The following is a 19,289-nucleotide window of genomic DNA, read 5'->3' as shown; positions in this document are numbered from 1 at the left end:
TAAAGTAGTGCTGGGGTTTATTTCAGCTGGGTGGTCGCTGGTCTGGGTTTCTAGCTGTCTTGAAATGCTCCTCTGCCCACCAAATGATGCCAAGGCTAGGAGTGAAAGCAGGTGTTTGTTTCAACAGTGACGTTCACTGTTCTCTGGTTACTACGTTAATTTGGGGAAAGGTAGTACTTTCTGGAGGACTGAAGGATGCTGAGAGCCTGCTGTTAATTTGTTCCTATCAAATAAGCATGGATTGAGTACAAATGCTCAGGAATGGTGTTAGGGCAGAGATGATGAGGGGTGTTTTCAGTCAATGCCTGCCAAGAATTAAGAAAAATTAACGCAACATTTTTGTGGTTTGGGAGAAGACTCACTCGAGGAGTTGTCTGTTCCGCAGATGAGGGCTATACAGAGTACTTGAGTTAACCGTTTTGAAACGAGGAGTCACGTACAATTTGCAGGGGGATGTTTCAACTTCTTTGGGATATAGTAACTTCTAGTTCCGTTGTTGAGCACTTCTCATGGTTCTCGGAGAAATGACCTTTATAGTCCTTGCTCAGGCAGAAATCTCACGGAAATCAATGGTAAGGATTTGTTGTTGTTACTGAAAAAAATGAGGTTTACTCTGCGCTGTCTTAAGCATGAGGCAGGACTACTCAGCAATCAGTGAATAATCAGGTTTGTGTTTATTCCAAGAGTTTGTTTCCTTCAAATTGTCTATTTTCACCTTCTGTAGGGTCCTAAGGTTATTTCAGAAACGATGTTTCTAGTATTTTCTATTTTAGATACTTGACGCAGGATTTCAAATCCTGCTGAGGTGTTGGCAGTGATAGAATATGTGTCTTGTTTACAGTAACTCCTTTTCAGATTTGTAATGCAAATGCCATCTCTGCAGATCTTCAGAGCTCTGGAGTTGAGGGTTTCATCTCACCTAACTTGCATTGTGAAAAGTGGTATCCACCTACTCTTAAATGGATTAAGATTAATCTCATCTGGATATCTGATTTTCAGAGAGCTGAGGTGAGATGAGATTTATCCAGAGTCTCCTAATAGCTGCAGTGATTTCAAACAGCAAGTAGAAAGATCTACTGTTCTTTTTATCATCGCTGTTCTAAACAGAGAACTTAGGCTTCCTTCGTAGTTGTTATTTCTTGGTGTTCTGCCTTAAAAAGCAGTCTAAAGATAATTGTGCAAAGGAAACTTTATGCTTGATGTGGAGGGGTATTTGTGTTGGTAGAAGAGGATTAGCATCTTAGAGATTGAGGTGTAACCCACTTGAAAAAGCAGTTTTTTAGAATGATACTGCTGCTTTTCCTTGAAGCTCTTCCAACTTAAAAAAATTACACACTGCCATATGCTACTGTAATACCAGCACACGAACTGTATTAAAATATAAATGAACAGAACTGCAATTTGAGGTTTTAACTCTGCAGAGGGATCCATTTTGGAGCTTTTTTTCATTCTACGAAAGACCTAAGTTTAGTTGTACCACATGCCTCTGCAAACCATTTTGGAGGCTTTGGGTCTGAAATCAGGATGAAGAGGCTGAGAATGAGAGAAAAGAAACTTCTGCAATTCCAGTGCCTGGGAAAGCGTTTGGTGAGTAGACAATGAAACTGCTATTGCAGGAGATGCTTCCCTGAGGTTTAAAGGCTGCGTATGTGCCACCCAGCCCGTTGTGGGTATTGTCTTGGACTGCATGGCGGAATCAGCCTTTCTTTGGCCATTTACCCTTTTTGTTAGTCGGAGGTCCCTGCTAGGTTGTTGGTGCTCAGTGACGAAACAAGCTTGGCCTGTACTAGCTGACTGAGCAGGGTTGAACTGACAAGGAGGCCCGTGCTCTACCACCTGAGCTAGCCGGGCAATCCCCGTTTTCGTTGGACCCTGATGCCAGGGTCGTGGGTTGGAGCCCCACGTTGGGCACCAAAGGTCAACAGAGAGCATCTGTCACTTGTTAGTGGCCGGCCCACCCCTAACCCATGACGAGTGGGTTTGAAGTGTCCTGTGGTCATCCACACTATTAATCTTGAGCATGCTTATTGACGCTGCTTGGCCAACCCAGCAGTGGTTGTCCTTGACCTACAGCTCGAGGACAGCAGGACGCCGGGGCTGTGCGTGGTGGGGATGTGGGTCACGCTCTGCGCTGCAGGCAAGGACGGCTCAGCTCTGTGGATGCAGGTTACGCGGTGATGCTTTCCCTCAGTGCCAGAAACGGGGCCTTCTCCATTTTTTTCTGTCCTAACGTAGGGGTAGGCACAGCTGACGTGGTGCCCGGTGTTCTACCTATAGCAAATGGTCATAAGGCCAACTTGGTAGGCAGCTCAAGACACTTGGATACTGAATTGGACATCCAGCTTATTTGGTAGCTTTCAGAATCGTAGCCATAGGTTCACAGTCTTCTTGACTTCTGCTGTTTACTTAGAATAACTTTAAGACACAAATATTTAAGTGTTACACAGGATTTGGGTTTTTTAATGTGTGTGTTAATCTTTTAAAATCTACTTGTGTATTTGAACAAAACTTGTGAACAATATAAATGTGTTCTTTAATTGTGAACAAATAGTTAAGATTCCTCTTTTTTTATGTTTTATGTAGACATTTGCAAAGGAAAAATATTAAGTCTCCCAGCTACTTCTTTCCTGAAAGTTGTTTTGAGCCAGAGTCGTAACAGACTTGAAACAACGAATTGACAGAGCTGTATGGTGGTGCTGTTCATGGGGAAGTGCTCCTGCTGATTTTATTCTGTGCGCTGATCTGATAGCGGTTGATGCAGTGATCTCAGAAGGAAACATCTTCATTTAGTTCATGTGATTCATTAAAGCCATAGATATTTATTTTAGTGATAACATCAGGTACTTGTAATCTTGAAAAGGTTGGAAAATTGTGATGGAAAACAGTTGGTTGGTTTCTGTTGTGGTTTGTTTTGTTTTGTTTTGTTTTGTTTTGTTTTTTTCTTTTTAGTAAAGAAGACCTGACAGTAATGCATGGAAAATGTCGACAGCATTCCTGACCAAGTATCCAGGCACAGTTAGGCCACTAGTATTTCAATAATTGATAATTAATGAGACTTCATAAATAACACTTTTGAGTGCTTCTTGCATGCCTTCTGGGTTATTTTGGAGGGGGGAGGAATGTCAGACAAATTTCAGGCATCTCTGTGCTACCTTGGAGACTAGAAAATATTTCATTATTGGCATGTGAGATTCTTACGTAACCTGGTAATTCTGGGAACAAGAATTTTAAGAGAAATGTTGAGCAGTTTGAGTCTTCTCATAAAATTACAAGATAAAGAAACACTGTGCTAAATACCTCTATTATAATTTCCCCAGAAATACTGGTATTCCAGGGTCCTGGAATGCATTTATTTGGCTAGGATTTCATCCTTAAAGGGTAAAACTCCAGTCCCTCGGAGTAAATGACGAATTGGCAACCATTACATAAAACCAGTGTATTTGGTTTTGCAGAATATTAAAATGGAATAAAATGGGAGTGTAAGGAGGAGGTGAAGAGTCTACCTCCTGGCGTCAGGAGCAGAACCGGTACGTATTTAGGATGTGGTTTGTATGTTGTAGCCCCCAGCACAGGCCTGTGTGAAGGAGTTTGCCCTAGTCTTTTACTGCCATGTTTGAGTTCAAGGTCTGTAGTTGTAATGGGACAAGCCAGAAAGGGACTTTCCCTGCTTTTATCTCGTGTGAAACAGTGTGGTTTATCTTACCCGCTCTGTTTGTTCAAAACTCTTAGTATATTCAATAGAGAGGGCTGGATTAGTTTGGTTTTTTCAGTATAAAATGAAAATGATGACCAGTTACTGTTGTCTGCTTTGAATTCTGTGCTTAAGTTGGTTAGAAACTGCTATATTCTGATATCTTCTTCAGGGTACTGGTAGTCTGACACAGGAATCTACAGATTCAAGATGACTCAGAGTTAAAAATGAGTCAGTTATGCCTTTTTCTGTTTAATATTTTTTTTTTATAATTTTATTTTTTAAAATACAGAATTAGAAGTAAGTAAAACGGGTAGCTTATGGTGCCTTGGCCAGGACTGTGTAAATTCACTTGCTGTATGCAGTAGGGAAGAGAGACAGTTTCAGAGGGGTATGATTTAATAACCCTGAGCAAGGACAGTAGAGGGACAGAGTGAGTAAAACAGGAATGACCTGCACTCCTGAGCTGTCTGACTATCACAGAAAGCAGAATCTCTTTCTGTAGAAGAGATTTTGAAGATTTAGGACCTAGCATGAAGTTAAAAAAAAAAAAAAAAAGATAAAATTTAAGACTGAATACCTACAAGACATGATTTTCTCTTCGGTTCCTGAAGAACAGCTTGTGAGTTTCCAATAAATACTCTTAGACATCCTGTTTACAGTGCACTTTCTAGAACAGTATTTTTCAGTGTGGATCAGGGGTTGAATATAAACCAGTGCTTGCTTTTAGCTTTGATTTTCTTGTTTCTCAGCTTTGGAGTTCAGAATCTGTATCCTTTATTTATTTATTTTTTTCGGTGTCAAGACACAGCCTTCCTACAGTATTTCTTCTTGTGTTACTCACTTATCAGGACACGTTCGTGATGTGAGCAGTTCCTTGTTTTTGTTCCCCTCTCCTCTTGGTGTGCTCCATGCAAGGTGCTACCGATGGGCTCTGTGCACGCTGGCACAACCAGCCATGGAGGTAGTGTATGTGCTTCTGAAGTCTTCTGCTGAGTTACTGAACTGTGTGCGCTGCCCACCTCCAATCCTCCAAGTACTATCTCAGCTTTAGTTAAAAATTCAGGTTCTGGAGTGACAGAAGGTACGGCAGTAAAAGGTGTTTGGATGATAGGAAGGCTGGAAAGAGGGAGCTGTGTCAGGAAGGCAGCAAGCATGTCTTGATTCACTTCTGTTAATTGCTTTTTTGGCTAAACTCATGTCCTCTTCTTACATAAATTCTCATCATATTCTAGTAATACACAATTTAGCTTTAGCAGGGGCGGTTGGACTAGATGATCTCTGGAGGTCCCTAACAACCCCTACCATTCTTTGATTCCGTGTAATTTAAGTTACCACCAATTTCTCCCTGAATTAAGGTCTTGTGTTTTCTTTCTTTAGCTTCAGTGTTACTTTTTGAAGTAATGAGGTGAAAGAAAAAATAGTAGATCAGGTATTTTCCATGCTTGTATTTTTGCAGATAAGTTTACTGAGGGGAAAACCTTTAAGAGGCTTCTTTGAAGTCAAAAGAGCACAGTTCATCTTAGGCAGCATGCAGCAGTAAGCATTACATAGCAGCAACAAGAAAATTAAACATTAGAACTTCAGTACTGGTTTTAGGATTTCATAGCTAGCTGTTAATAAACTTTTAGATTCACCTCTCTGTACCAAGCTTGTAATCTAGTCTGGCTTTGTATGTAAGAAGATGAGAATTTTTCCACAGAATTACGTCCTTGAGTGCCGTTATAAAGCTCTCTAGTGCTAACGCACCGCGCAGTGGTAAATATTTAACAATCCTATTGCTAAAAAGTGACAAGTTTATTTCAAACTTGAGCTTGTTTGGCTTCCAGCTGTAGTATGTTGCTGTGCCTGTCTCTCCAAGGATAGCAGGGTTGTTTGTTATTTGTCATATTCGCAAAGAACCTATAAAAACAAGGTCACGTACTCATCTTCTCCTTAATAAGGACACCTTTGACCTAGCGTCATGAAGTCTGTATCCCAGCCAGACCAGCTATTTTCTGAGGTCTTCTTTGAATGCTTGCCAGTACTTTGGCATCTTTGCAGTGTGGATATCAGAACTGAACATGAAGTTCTAGCTTAGAATTTAGCTTGATTTGTTTCATAAACACTGAAAGATGATGTAATCAGCCAGGCCCTTAATACGGCTTTGCCCTGCACTGGCAGTCTGTACTGGGCTGATTCAGTACAATTGTTTCGGAGCCATATTCTGGGTAGAAAGTGTCCCAGTGATGGAGGAGTAGCCTGCGTTCCTCCTTCAAACAGGGGTGGCTTTGATTTGTGAGGATTAAAATCGGGTGTTGTCTCCAACCTGCAGGTCACTATGGAGTGTTATTATTTCCTCTGCCAATACTTCGAATATCTGCAAACTTACTCTCAAGTATTTTTATTATTATCTAGGTTGCTTATAAAATCACCAGGGCCCAGTCCCATCTCTGTTGTTCCTTCATGTCACCCGTGCCATAATAGGAAAGCCTGCCATCCACTTGCTTTGCGTAAGAAAGCAGTTACCAGCTCTGGAAAAGATGAGGGGACTTTGGTATCCCAGGTGATTATTCTTCGGATGGAATGAGTCATTTTTGTGTGGACTTTCAACATGTGGGTGAGTGAATCATCGAGTGTTGAACAGATTAATCTTTTTAATGGGACATGCACAAGATAATGTTTTCTCACTGAGACAACTTGTACCTGTCTAAAGAAAATATTACGGAGGCTAAAATACGGTGACGTTGTGTGCCTTTGTGTGTGTTCACTTGGGAGATGATCCATGAAACAATCCAGTGCTGCTTTTCATAGTTCTTGGTATCGGGGGGGGGGGGGGGGTGTGTGACTTTGGAGTGTTGTTAAGATTAGGACTTAGGGGGAAAAATATAAAAAGTTGACCAGTAGTTGCAAAGAAATTGAGCACAAGTTTGACTTTCCCGTGTACTGGTGTTTATAAAACAGTTGCAGATAGGTTATGTCGGTCTCTTTTTTTCATTTTTTTCCAAGTAATGAAGGATAGGACAAGAGGAAATGGCCTCAAGTTGCGCCAGGGGAAGTTTAGATTGGATATTGGGAAAAACTTCTTCACCGAAAGCCTTGTCAAGCGCGGGAAGAGGCTGCCCAGGGAAGTGGTGGAGTCACCATCCCTGGAGGTATTTAAAAGACGTGTAGGAGGTAGTGCTTAGGGACGTGGTTTACTGGTGGACTTGGCAGTGTTGGATCAACGGTTGGACTGGATGATCTTAAAGGTCTTCTCCAACCTAAATGACTGATTCTGTGTGAATTTGCACACCCCATGATGACGATCCAGCCTGTATCAAGGGCACATGGACTGGTAAAACATGACTGTGAGCATTTGTCTTTGATGAAAGGCTGTGCCCAATGCCCCTTTAGGTAGTAAAAGCAGACTAAATTTTGTAGATTGTCTCAATGTGGTTTTTTTCAGTCCTCAGCCAAGTTCCCCCATCCAGAATTATGCCTGGTGTTGGGCTTGACTTGAGATCTGAAAACCGCAGAGCAAAACCATCTTGCTGTTATGACTGATTTGGGATAGGGAATGAAGTACAAAATCTTGGCATGGGTAGGTAGGGTTGAGGGCTTCAGTCAAAACTCACCACAGGTTTATGTGAAAAACTCGTGATCTTTTCCTGGAACTTCAGATAAGGTTTAATTTTGTCATATTACTGTGAGCTCAGGGAATTTTCTTTATGGGTTTCATTATAAAGCATTTCTCAGTAGGCGACTTCTAAGGGGTTTTGAAGAGAATTGTTACAGTGAACCTTACATGGACAAAACAGTTTTCTGAGCAGCGCAACTTTTTATCTTACTCAAGGCTACAGGCTGGAAACGTATCTATTTTAGTCACCAAAGTACATGTGAAGGGAGATTAATTCATTCATTGCAAATGAAGGTGCAGACGAATCTGACCAAGTATCTGTAAGTAAAAGCATTTTGTACATCCTTACAAACTTCCGAATATGGATTTCATAGAGTGGAAGGGTTGAACACCAGAAGTGCAATAATAATAAAAAAACCCAACACCACCCCCACTCTTCACACCCACCCCTTCCCAGCTGTCTAGCTCAGTAAATTTCACACCACGGTTGCAAGGCCAGAACGATTACGAATTAGGGTTAGCACAAAATCTAGCTATTTGAAAATTTTGTAGCATTTTACTGTAATATAGAGGCTGGAATTTCTCAAAAAAAAAAAAAAAAACCAAAACCCAAATTTGAAAAATACACAAGGGCAGGGAGGTTGCACTTTCAAAACCCGATTCATTGCAACAGAAAATGGGATTTCTGAACCTTGTCTTTCAAACAAACGGGATGCTCATTGCCCCCTTGCACTTTGCCATTTCGATTGTCACTATTATGCATTCCTTCATGCTAAGATCCACATCCCTTGCTGTCTGATACTGGATGGGTTGCAGTACATTAAAACTGTTCCATATAATCAACACTTTGACTACTGGATAATTTTTTACCTTTATTCTCAGTGTCCTTGGGCATCGCCCCAGGTGGTCATGACCAAATTCACGAGAGATGCAGACTATGGTAAGCTTCTTTAAATCTTAAGCTGTGAAGGGGCTCTCTGAGGGAGTATCTTCATTGTGGTGAAAGTAATATGCCTAGTTTTTACTCTGATTTTTACCTTCCGCATAGATCACTCTAATACAGTTACCCCAAGGCTATAACGTATTGGGTTTTGGGATTGCAGATTAGCCTGGGCGTGTGTGCGTGAAGGGAAGCGTGCATAAAAAATAAAGATGAGCCCCTTGCTTATGACGTACCGAGTATGTGCTGTTGTCCTTGATCTAACTTAGCTGCGTGGCACAGGTGAGAGCTGCGCAGCAGGTCTCTCAATAACGGTGACTTCAGCCTCAAAGCCTGCGTTCGGTGAGCGTTTGGCCTCAGTAGTGGGCAGCTGGTTCTTACAAATGAGTTTTCATCTGTATACTCAGTGATTCACAACTGTGTGGATCAGTGTCTTTGCTTTAAGGATGGCAGAAATAGCCTCACAGCAGGTAGTCCTTGATGACAGGTTTTACAGTAATGGGTGACAAACAGTCCAATTCCAGGTCCCTAGTGCATGACCCCACACTCTGGCCAGTGTCACCTTTGCTTATATTTGCAACTTCCTTTTCATATGTGATATTTAATAATACATTTTTTAAAGACTGTTGTTCTTTATGGCAATATTGAGAGATATTGTATCGAAGAACCGATTCTTTAATTGCTGCAAAGGAGTATTTATAGAAGTAAGCTACATACCAGTCGCAGCCTCCCTGCTTGCTGCCCTGTTTTAAAGGAGGTGTGAGAGCTGTGAATGCATCCTTCAGGATTTCAGTAAAGCATTGATACTTCAGTTGTCTGTGCCAGAACACCTCAGTGTATATTAAGATACAGTAATAGCCCCTAGAGATGAGTCATATTTCCCCTAGAATGCCAAATTGGAAATTAAAACCACCGCCCAGGTAGAAGAAATCATGGTGATTGCCATCATAGATCTAACAATCTCCCTTAATTTTCCCAAGCAAAGTGTAGTGAAGTGGCTTAGTGGCTTTTCTTCTTCCCACTCCTTTTGGCGCACCATATGTGTGCAGGATCGTGGGACAGGAAAACTGCTGTGTTCGGCACAGCACTTCCACTCCGGGCTCTTTTATCCTGCTCTTAATTGTACTCAGTGTGGCAGCTACTACTGTTAGGAACTTACTGCACTCATGGTATAGAAAAAATATATTAAAACTCAGCTTTTAATTTATTTGTCCTCTCGTTTGGAGAGAACAGCTAATGTGATTTCATGTAATAAAACCAACCGTGCGAGAATCCGCAGAGGTGATTTCTAAATTTAAGATTTCCTTTGAATTTCTTTATCACCAACAGATTGGATTACTATAGGCTGTGTCAGTGTGAGTCACTTGTAAGTGCCTGTTAATCCAATAAACCTGAGTGGTTTCTTACGGAAATACTATTTTCTGATTTCTATTTATATGATGGTCCTGGCCCTGTCGAATCCTCACTGACTTCACTGGAAATATCTCTTTGGAAAAAACTGGTGTAATTTCATGTGGTAATGGACATGACGGCAAATCAGTAAAATGTAAAATAGCCTCAGGTAATTAGTGAAGGTTTTAGAAGTTCTTCTTATCAACTTTATTAGGTATTTTGTGGCGTTACTGGCTGAGGAAAAAAGTCATCATCAGAGGGTTTGTTTTGCTGTGGTTTTTTAATTTTGTATGGAGGGAACAGCATTACTACGTTTTCACGCTATCCTGCAAGTTTTAGAGGTTTGGTTTTCTGTCGGTGCCACTACCCTACTTTGTGGTGGCGGTTGCATCACTCTGTGTCTTAATTTGCCCACCCATAACTTACTTAGCTCTACTGAAAACTAAAAATCATAGATTACAACGAAGTAGCTGTTTTAAAGTCGTGGCTTCAGCTTTCTTCTGTTTTACTTGTGCAGCAACTGGCATTCAGTGGCAGCAGAAGGCAAAAACTTAGCTATGGTTTGGAATTTTTGCCTGAAAGAAGGAGAAAAACTGGAGAAGAAATACTTTTCCAGCCGGAGATACGATGTACTTCTGTAGCAGAGACGAGGGAGGGTCTAAACACTCTTAAAAGATGGCTGGTAAAGCTGGTCCTGTTTCAAACTATAAAGACTTATATTATACGTAGGGAATTTCTAGTACTGAGGGGGGGTGTGTGGAAATTTACTGGTTTGAGAAAATTCAGCGTTTGTAACACATGCAATACTGCTGCTACTGTAAGGCACCACAGTTTTCATAATCTTAAATTTACATGCATGTACCAAGTTTGCAAATTACTTCTTCCTCTCCATCTCCACTGTTGAATTTCAGTGTGCGTGGTATGAGGGATGGGATGCTCAAAACTCCTGAATTTTTGATGTGTTAAGACAGACTTCTGTAGATGTTGACTGCCTACTTGATGACGCATACTTGTAACGATTATTGGGCCTGTGCAGTAAATGGTGCCTAGGGGATTGGATCCTTAGCGGAGGAGATGAGAAATTACAATCCCTATTGTGTGATAGGTTCTGCTGGTAAATGTTCCGTGGCATTTTGCAGAGGCAGTTCAAGACTGAAGCTGAGATTTTAGATCTCTTAGTGCTGGTAGTTTACTAGTAGCAACTCCAGATGCTAATTCATCGGGAGCTAATTTTACCAGTAAGCATATGATCTCTTGAGCAGATACTAAAAGGAATAAGAAGATACATGGAGACATAAGGGTTAACAAAGCATCTAGAGGAAAAGCACAAGAAAAAAGGAAAAACAAAGCGGAGAGCTCTGCAACATGTTCATATGTTAAAGAAGTAATTCGGAAAGTAGAAACAAGGACACACAATTCAAAATGAATATAAAAGCATATCAGGTAGCGTTAATACAAAACCTAAGGTACAAAAAGATGACTAACTAGCATTAATAGGTAACATGAAAAGACCTTGTAAATACATTGGAAGTTAGAGGAAGTGAAGGGAAAATGCAGGCCTCCCTCTCGTAGAGTGATGATAATAAGTCACAGATACCACACTGAATAAACTGTTGAGCATCATTGTATTTAATCACAGGTGTTTTGAAGGAACCAAAACCCCTTTGGGGTTCCTGCTGGGGGAATAATTTTGGTAATTAACAGCTCTCATTTGAAAATGGAGTGTGTTGTGATTTTTTTTTTTTTTTTTTTTTTTTTTTTCTTCCTTTTTCTCCATCTGAGAGCAGCATGGACTCTGGCATTTTACTTGAACATAGTATGCATGGGCGGGTAACGGAGAGGGTCAGAGGCAAAACATGGTCAAAACACTGATCGTTTAAGAAGTAAGAGTTTACAAGTGTTTAAATAAGTATATGTATGTTTATTGCAGTGGATTGAACCAATTTAGATAAGAGCCAAATTGCTGCATCTGACAGGACTGGGCTGTGTAGCAAAAAGATCAGTGTACGGGCAAACGTGCAAGGAAAGGTTGTGGTCTGAAACCAACCTGCTGTTTCCTAGAGAAATCTGATTTCTAAACCCAGCTTTTACTTGATATAAAAGTTAAAATTAAATTTTCTTTTTTAGTAGAAGCACAGAGAGGACTCTTTCAAAAAGAGTGATTCTAAACTAAGAAGGGAAGGGCACGGATGGCTCTGGGTACTGGGACGTTGTAATTCATCTCGTTAAACTGGTAGCACAGTCCCCAGGATGGTTTTAACGTCTGCTGATCAGCACTCTCCTAAACAGCACTTGGGCATCGTCCAGAGGTTAGCACGGTGCAGGGACTGTTTGGGATGCAGCTCCCCTGCGGTGGGGCTAGGAAAGCTTCCCTAACGTCACGGGCACCGGCCGTGCTGCTGTGGCTATTCCAGGGGCCAGAGGAGAGCCCCTAAGGGGGTTTGTGCATGAGGTAGCTGCTGCTCTGGAGCTGGGAGTTGCTCAGATTTCTGATCCCAGATGGGCTACTCCAGCTCAGCGTACAGGACTTTCTTTTGGGAGTGAGAGACAACCAAAGTTCTGCTCTTAAGACTGTGGGTTGGTTTGGGTTTTTTTTTTTTTTCACTTGTTTGTCACCAGCAATGTGGCGCGTGTTGCCAAGAACTGGGTTTGAAAGTTCTGTTCCCTTCCAAACACGCACACTAGCCATAAAGCCAGAAATGGAAATTTTTTTGGCGTGGTTTATGACCTTTTTGCACTCCCACAGAGGTACTCGGCAGCAAGAGGACTCTTAGGCACCTGAATAAGGCAGGCTGAATTCGCTCTGTAGGTTGGTTTGTATTCATTCTTCAGCAGAAGCAGCAGAAGGATGTTTGTTGTCCTAGGAATCGGTCTGTATGGAGGCCGTCGTGGAGTCAAAGAAAGGGATTTGTCATCTTCCCCAGTAAGAGCCGTGCCAGTTGATCGGCGTGGCTGTCAGTCACGCTCAGTGTTCCTGTCCCCCGTGTGTGGGTGAGCTTTCCTAGGGCAGGTGGCTGCCTGCAGGCAGGGATGGCGTTAACCTTTTCAGCTTCTAGTGAACGGAGGCGAGCAGGGCGCTCAAGCTGCGTTTGGGGAGGCAGTGAACATTTCAGTGATGGAGTATTTGGGAATATTAAATTGTCTTGAGGGTAGAGCTGGGTCCTTGATTTAATCTTTCTGCGTAAGTTCAGTAGAAGGAAGAAGCTTGTGGTAGGACAGGGAGTAGCCTGTGTGCTGAGAGAAGAAGCCATACAGCAAATCTTCTGTGCAGGGCTCCCGTCTGTATGTGTTGAGGGCTGTTTACCACCTTCGAGTGAGAGCTGAGCTGTTCTGACAGAGCATGCTGTGCATTTTTGTGTCTGTGGACTGTAGTCTGGGATTTCTCACTCGGCTCCCTTGGAAAAATGTGCTGCTATCAAATCGGCAGTTACCTTTTACCAGCTCTATATATTCCTAAAATGAAAGGTTCAGTTAGTAGGTAATTTTAACAACAACAACAAAATTATAATCCTTTCCAAAGTCTTCATGCAAACCTGATGTTCCCATAAGTGCTGCATACTGAAATGGAATGATGCATTTTCTTCTGAGAGCAAGAAATCCAATTTCTATGCCACTGTGTGGGAAAGATTTGGTACTGGGTGTTTATCAAACATTTAGAGCGCTGCAGAGAAGGCGAGGGAAAGGAGAGGGGAAAAAAATAAAATAGTAGCAAAAGATGTTTCAGCAAAGTACTTCTTCTCTTGTAGAAGAGTTGTTTCCAGGACAACAAGGTTGATGATGGAGTTATAAAGTGAGTATGTGTTTCCTTTCCTCTTCCTTTATTTGTTATTAATCAGTAAGGTAGGAAGACCTCTCTTTGTACTTGAGTTGTTTTCAGAGAGGTGTGTTCTATCAGTTATTTTTAGTCTACTCAGGGTTGTCCAAGTGGCTCTTTTTAGCTATTTAGGAGATAATCTGGTATCCAAGAAATCATATTTGTGGTGGTGTTTGTTAAAATTGCATGGCAAAATCTAAATAAATTACTATCCGGACTAGTAACAGCTCTGGTTTAGTTGTTTGTTTGTTTGTTTTGTTGTGTGGTGGTTGTTTTTTGTTTTTTCTTTAAAAGAAACAATAGGTTTGTGCTTTAAATTTCAAGCTCATCTCACTGGTGGGATGTGATTTTCTTCAACTGTTTGAACAGAATTTTCCTTCGTTGGTATAATACGTTTGGGGGTTTTTTTGTATATACTAATGATATACTGTCATGCAAATGAATTTGGAATAAATTAAAGCAAATAATTTTCCCCTAGAGTATATTCAGCTGCAGGACTCCATTGTGAGATCTATTTTCAACTGGAGTTTGGAATTTGGGATAAGAAGCCACTGAATTAAATGTAGTTGCCAATTTTAAAGGGGCATAGCTAGCATAAAATCACACCCATCTACAAAATATGTTGATCTATTTAAAATCTGGAGGAGTATGATGAAATCTGTACTTGTGTGGTTTTCCTTTGTATATTTAATTGTACTCTGAGTTTAATTTTTTCTGGATTGTTTTTTTTCCTGCACAACAACATTTTAAGAAAAGAAATGCCGTGTTTTTTTAAAAACCACAAATATTGGCCGTACATTTTAGAGGCAAGCGTAACAAAAATAGTGGCCAGGTCATTAGTGAAAAACACGCTTTCACACATTAGTGAAAAATAAAGCTCTGTCGTTGTTTTGCTACATGAAATAGCTTGAAGTTTAATGGTGTCTCTGGTAAAGGAGGTAGATAACTTCATGCTTTTTAATGATACATGTATTTATTTCATATTGAGATTTTAGAACTTGATCAAGATTCAGAAAACGCTTCTTGTGCGTCACTGTCTGATGAATTAATGAGGTACTCTTTACTTCTGAATGCGTTGGGTTTTCTCTGATGCTAAAGGTTGGATAACACAGGCCAAAATCAATGTGTGGTCACTGTTGTGAACCATTAATAGTTCTATTTGTAAGCTACGTTTTTCCATCCAGTTCTACAGCAGGTTTGAGGACTGTACTTCCTTTATTGAATTAGGAGAAAACAGTGTGAAAACTAACACTCGCAGGTGACTGTGATCACACACCTTCTCTGTATCCCATGGGTCTCTTAACTCACTGGAAAGGGAAGTTTAAGCAGGTTGACAAATCCATGTTGGTATTTACTTGTTGCTTTGTTATCCCCTCCTGGCTGCAGACCGTAGCCAGTCAGGATTCTTTCGGACTGGTTTGGGTTTGTTTTTTTTTGTTTGTGGGTTTTTTGGTTTGGTTTGGTTTGGTTTTTCCCCCCTTGTAAATGACCGTTTTCAGCAGAGCCAGAACAGTGCTAACCTTGAGTGCTGAGATGTCTTCGTACTTCATTTTCCAGTACATCTTCTGTTACTTACTTGATTATCTGGAGCATACCAGTTCTTTATGGAGGCTTCAGTAGTTCTTCCAGGTCACTACTTGGCATATGGGAATGAGGAATTTTTTACTGCTTCTGCTAAAGGTTTGCTAATTATATGGCTAAACAGAGAATGTAGCATTAGAACATTCTTTTTAAGGACAATACTCTCATAATTCCACTTAGTAGATTTTTGGGTTTGTGTTTTGGTTACTTGCTTTTTTTGTTTTAATTTTTAAAATGTTTTACGAACACTAATGAATTCCCAGTAGGCTATGGATGTACTTTGTCTGTTTTTACAGATCTGAATCCAAAGCACAGAGCAGGACATGATGACCAACCCGATCGTATTCAGTGCCCATTGAAGTGTCTTAGGGTGCCTGAAACGCAGGGCTAGCAGATAACGAGCCAAGTCCAAGGGAAGGCCATCACCTTCCTGAAGTAGGTGCTAGAGGCTGACGAGGAACAGCCATAGTCTTAACAAGACACTACATAGCTATCTTGGAGCAATGAAATCCTTCGTTATATTTCTTCACTGTCTCTATGGCTATGAGGAATTTCTTTGGTAGGCTCTGCAATAGGATTTGGAATTTATTTCTAGTTCTTCAGTGTTGTGCTCAAATCATGAGGCAGTCCCAACAATTCATCTTGATAGAGCAGTTTCTTGTAACAGAAATATTCTGGCAATCAAAATCAGAGAAACAGAAATGAGCGATGGAAATATTTTCCGGTGCTGACTAAAAGCAAACAGTAAGCCTCAAGCATTGATTAACAATATAATGAGAAACTTCAGTTCAAGCAAATACATTTTTCTAACAGAATTTGTCTTTTCTTTGTTGTATTGCAGAAGAAGAAACGTTGACTGAGTTGTACGGACGAACCAGGACAATCCAAAAAGTAAGTTATAGAAGAATGCTCGTTTTCCTCTTCAAGACTATAGGCCAGTTGTTCTGTCAGACGTCCATTTAATTAAAAAGACAATTAGTTTTCCTCATTTCTTTGACTGTGAGTGTAGCATGTGCAGTTTGTAGAGCTGTTCTGAGTGTTCTGGTTTCAGGCCACATGGTTCAGGGTGACTTGCATTAGGTAGATCATTTCTCTCCCTTTCTCATCCCTGTGTCAAGGCATAAGGGAGTTCAAGAAGGTGTTGTGTAATTGCATTATTGCTGCTGTTGTAGCAGTCCAAGGATGTGGAGAGGAGAGGTTTGTAGGGAAAGGCTGATAAAATTTAAAGAATCAGACCAACCTGCTGGTTTTGGGCTCCACGACTTGTTAGTATTCTCTGAAATAGCAGTTGGTGTAAGAAAAGCTTTAACCTTACTTTACGGCTGCTGTATTTTTGGATGAGTATATTTGAATGTATTAAAACCATTTATTTGAGAGTACTGGATGTGTTCATGGCTTAGCGCAGGAGTTTTTTCCATTTTGGTCAAGAAAGCAGGATGGTTTTCAGTGGTATTTTAGGTAGCAAGGCTTACAGATTGTCTTTCTGATTCACTTGTGGTAGACAATGGGAAATTTTAAAGATAGATGCTTTTAATTTTCTTAAACAGAGCATGTACTATGTGATAACAACATCTATATTGCAATTGTAATAACAAAACCTAAGATTATTCTGAATTTGGTTTCACACTGGCTGACAAGCGGACTCATTAAAAGATTGCGTGAGGTTTTCTATGTATTGTTGACTCAATTTTAAAATACCTGTAAGTCTGCAAAATGTGTCTCGGCTTGCTTACTAAGGATGAGTATGTTTTAACACATAGGTTTTGATATTATTGATGACTCCAGTTTGTCAAACAGCCTTTGTGTGGTGCTTATTTATAATTTTTCTGTTACTTATATGACTGTCATTTTAACTTATACCTGTGTGTCTTTTGTCTGAAAACTTTAAGTAATTCTACAGACTTGGTTTTTATAGACACTTTTTTTTTTTACTTTTTTTTTTAAACAAAGTGGTAGAACATGTGTCAGGCATATGCAATCCCTTCAGCATCATGTTTTCCACACTGATTTAATAGCTATTGAGTCTCCTCAAATAGTCCTGTTTCCAAGACCTGTTTTATGGTAATAAATCTTCTTGGCTGTAAAATTCTTGAAATGGTTCAGTAGGATGATTGTTTCCTTAGTGCATTCCCTGAGAGATCATAGTTAAAAATGGAAAAGTCCTTAACCAGGTCAACTTTTTCCCTGCACCGCATGTAGTCAGTGCTGGAAGTGATAATGAAATCGCCAACGGTTGTTCTGGCAAACTGCTATTGTCCAGTGCTTCCTGCTATCCTCATTCCTCTCTTGGTAACTTACAGTAAGTTTTCTCTTAATGTCATACTAAGCTGCATTGAGAAATGCCTGGCCAGGTAAAGAGTAAAAGCTGGGGCGTGGTGTGATGCAGCTCTTGATTTAGAAACAAGGTCTGTCTCAAAATTCATGTTGGAAACGCTGATGAAATTACCAAAGACTTCCTTAATTTCTCTATCCGTGTGCACATGAGGCTAGGGGATGGTGTGGTGTGCATAGTAAACTTTTTGGCATAAATTTCTGGGCCTCTGGTTCAAGAGGGACAGGGAACTACTGGAGAGTCCAGCGGAGGGCTGCAAAGATGGTGAGGTGACGGGAGCATCTCTCCTGTGAGGAAAGGCTGAGAGACCTGGAGCTCTTTAGCCTGGAGAAGACTGAGAGGGGACCTTATCAACACTTACAAGTATCTGAAGGGTGGGAGTCAAGAGGACGAGGCCAGGCTCCTCTCAGTGGTGCCCAGCGACAGGACAGGGGGCAACGGGCACAAAGTGGAGCACAGGAAGTTCTGCCTGAACGTGAGGAAAAACTTCTTTACATTGAGGGTGACAGAGCCCTGGCACAGGCTGCCCAGGGAGGGTGTGGAGTCTCCTTCCCTGGAGATATTCAAAACCCGCCTGGATGCAGTCCTGGGCAACCTGCTGTAGGTGACCCTGCTTTAGCAGGGAGTTGGACTAGATGATCTCCAGAGGTCCCTTCCAACCCCTGCTGTTCTGAGATTCTGTGAAATGGCTGTACAACAAGAAAAGATTCATCCAGGATGGTTGTTAACACCTTCCTTCTATACCTTGAGTGCCATTCGTGCTTGTTGGGGTCTCAGGGTGTATGTGAACTGTAGCAACAGTGAGCTACTTCAGTGTGTGGTCTGTTGTGTGGTCCACTTACCCTCCTTGGGGCTTGTCATCAGAGTACCTTTCAGGAACTGTAGGGCTGCATGCGGGGAAATCCAAAATGAACGGTGCCGTCCTTGAGGTAGACTGTAATGTAATAAATTGTCGGGCACATAGCGATGATAATGATGTGATACCTGGTCTGTCGGTCCCTGGAGGTTGGCTGCACATCATATAACCCGTGCGGCTTTCTGACCATTGGAAAAGGCTGTTAAAATTGGGCATTACTTGGGAGCAGGTAAGAAAGGAATTCTGCCTAGAGCCCGTAAGGAGTTCTGTGTGTTAGGTTTCCAAGGCGCTCTGTTAGGTTGTTCATCTGGAACATCGTGTGTACAAAAAGGGAGATGTGTTTTTGCCAAAACTCTGCACAGCTGGAGCCTGAGGTAAAAACACCAGGTTATACAGGGAGAGATGGAATCCCTTGATCTTAAAATTTGTAACTTTCTGAAATACTGTTGTTTCCTTTCTTTGATGTTTTCCTGGTTGGACATCAGATATTAGAATCATCCTTTAGGTGGTTCTACACTGAGGGAAGCAGTCAGTTCTGGGGTTAGTTCCTCCATGGGCGTTTCCTTAAAATAGTCGGGCTTTGGGATCTGAGATTCTCTGTCCTCTTTCTACCTCAGGATAGGAAATAAAGCTTTGTGGTTTCTCCAAGATTTATAGCAGATTAGTGTATCAAATCTGCTCTTACTTTTGTTTTGGAAAAGGGAACCTTGTATTCTTGCTGACCTCACCTGCCAAACAGAGATATTTCCATGTAAACTGTGCGTTGTAATCAGATGCTTTTAATGCAAGGCATAAACCTTAGGGTTTTCAATGTTGTACTTCAAAATGATCCAAAATAGCTGATTTCATAGATACTGCTAGTTACTATAAAGATTAACCACTGCACTTAAAAGGTGGTTTCAAAGATTACTTCTAATACTGTAGGATCTCGACGCGAGTACGTTGTGCCATGTCAGCTTACTCCTTCCAGTCAGTGTCTTGGAGAAGAAACAGTAGTGCTGGGGACCATTTCATGTGTGTGTGTGCAGGCATACAGGTGGTTGTAGGGTTGGTGGAATTATTTGCTGCCGTAGTCCTGTTTGAAT

General features: G+C 41.1%; 1 long non-coding RNA gene across 3 annotated transcripts in view; it reads left to right on the top strand.

Annotated features, from left to right (window-relative positions):
• The window catches only part of LOC147416398 (uncharacterized), a 111,753-nt gene that overhangs the window by 50,807 nt on the left and 41,657 nt on the right, over window positions 1-19,289 (top strand). For all 3 annotated transcript variants that reach the window (XR_015184137.1, XR_015184140.1, XR_015184145.1), the window contains exon 3: window positions 15,858-15,907. This is a non-coding gene — a long non-coding RNA (uncharacterized LOC147416398). The remainder of the gene's footprint in view (window positions 1-15,857; window positions 15,908-19,289) is intronic.

Source organism: Leptosomus discolor, chromosome 1, assembly GCF_034619465.1.
Source record: "Leptosomus discolor isolate bLepDis1 chromosome 1, bLepDis1.hap2, whole genome shotgun sequence".
Lineage (NCBI taxonomy): Eukaryota > Metazoa > Chordata > Aves > Leptosomiformes > Leptosomidae > Leptosomus > Leptosomus discolor.
The sequence above is the reverse complement of the archived record's forward strand: the minus strand, read 5'-3'. Positions and strand labels throughout refer to the sequence as shown.